Here is a 1,885-nt window from a genome sequence, read left to right as displayed (position 1 = left end):
GTTTCTAATGGAAGAGCTTGTTTCAGTCATGAAACTTTGAGTGGTTTTGATTAGATCAGAGACCATGGTTGCTAAGTCAGAGTGGCTCTGCTTAGAATTCTCTGTCTGTTGCTAAGAAGATGATGGAAAAGGCTTGCCATCGCTAAACATGTTTCTTCCACCATTATTGTTGTTGAAACCTTGTTGAGGTTTCTGTTGATCCTTCCATGAGAGATTTGGATGATTTCTCTATGAAGGATTATAGGTGTTACCATAGGGTTCTCCCATGTAATTCACCTCTTCCATTGATGGGTTCTCAGGATCATAAGCTTCTTCTTCAGATGAAGCGTCCTTAGTACTGCCTGGTGCAGCTTGCATTTCAGACAGACTTTGAGAAATCATATTGACTTGCTGAGTCAATATTTTGTTCTGAGCCAATATGGCATTCAGAGTATCAATCTCAAGAACTCCTTTCTTCTGATTCGTCCCATTGTACACAGGATTCCTTTCAGAAGTGTACATGAATTGGTTATTTGTAACCATTTCAATGAGTTCTTGAGCTTCTGCAGGCGTCTTCTTCAGATGAAGAGATCTTCCAGCAGAGCTATCCAATGACATCTTGGACAGTTCAGACAGACCATCATAGAAGATACCTATGATGCTCCATTCAGAAAGCATGTCAGAAGGACACTTTCTGATCAATTGTTTGTATCTTTCCCAAGCTTCATAGAGGGATTCACCTTCCTTTTGTCTGAAGGTTTGGACTTCCACTCTAAGCTTACTCAATTTTTGAGGTGGAAAGAACTTTGCCAAGAAGGTATTGACTAGCTTTTCCCAAGAGTTCAGGCTTTCTTTGGGTTGTGAGTCCAACCATATCCTAGCTCTGTCTCTTACAGCAAAAGGGAATAGCATAAGTCTGTAGACTTCAGGGTCAACCCCATTGGTCTTAACAGTGTCACAGATTTGTAAGAATTCAGCTAAAAACTGATGAGGATCTTCCAATGGAAGTCCATAGAACTTGCAATTCTGTTGCATTAGAGAAACTAATTGAGGCTTAAGCTTAAAGTTGTTTGCTCCAATGGCAGGGATAGAGATGCTTTTCCCATAGAAGTTGGGAGTAGGTGCAGTAAACTCACCTAGCACCTTCCTTGCATTGTTAACATTGTTGTTGTTTTCGGCTGCCATGTCTTCTACTTGTTTGAAGATTTCTGTTAGGTCCTCTACAGAGGGTAGTGGTTTAGCTTCTCTTAGCTTTCGCTTCAAGGTCCTTTCAAGTTCAGGGTCAGCCTTAACAAGAGTGCCTTTGTCTTTGTTCCTGCTCATATGAAAGAGAAGAGAACAAGAAAATATGGAATCCTCTATGTCACAGTATAGAGATTCCTTGAGGTGTTAGAGGAAAAGAAGAATAGAAGGGGAAGGTAGAAGAATTCAAACTTATCAAGAGAGATAGAGTTCGAATTGTGCATTGAGGAGGAGTGTTAGTCCATAAATAGAAGGATGTGAGAAGAGGGAAATAAATTTTCGAAAATTAAAGTGAATTTATGGTAATTGATTTTGGAAAACTAAGATTGGGAAAGAAATTAAGTGATTTTTGAAAAAGATTTTGAAATTAGAAATCAAGAAGATATGATTGAAAACTATTTTGAAAAAGATGTGATTAAGAAGATATGATTGAAAAGTTATGATTTTAAAAAGATATTATTGAAAAGATATGATTGAAAAATAATTTAAAAAGATTTGATTTTTTAAAATTAATGACTTGGCTAACAAGAAAAGATATGATTCAAACATTAAACCTTTCTCAACAGAAAAGGCAACATACTTGAAATGTTGAATCAAATCATTAATTGTTAGCAAGTATTTTTGAAAATGGAAAGAAATTGATTTTGAAAAGATATGATTGAAA

The 1,885-nt window shown here is 36.6% G+C and overlaps 1 non-coding gene across 1 annotated transcript; it reads left to right on the top strand.

Annotated features, from left to right (window-relative positions):
- The first annotated feature begins 651 nt into the window (after nucleotides 1–651).
- LOC112713609 (small nucleolar RNA R71) lies at nucleotides 652–759 on the top strand. The gene has a single exon (XR_003158580.1). It is a non-coding gene; the product is annotated as a small nucleolar RNA R71 (small nucleolar RNA).
- Nucleotides 760–1,885: the final 1,126 nt, after the last annotated feature.

The sequence above is a fragment of the Arachis hypogaea genome, chromosome 9, assembly GCF_003086295.3.
Source record: "Arachis hypogaea cultivar Tifrunner chromosome 9, arahy.Tifrunner.gnm2.J5K5, whole genome shotgun sequence".
Lineage (NCBI taxonomy): Eukaryota > Viridiplantae > Streptophyta > Magnoliopsida > Fabales > Fabaceae > Arachis > Arachis hypogaea.
Note: the sequence above shows the minus strand (reverse complement) of the source record. Positions and strands in the feature narration are given on the sequence as shown.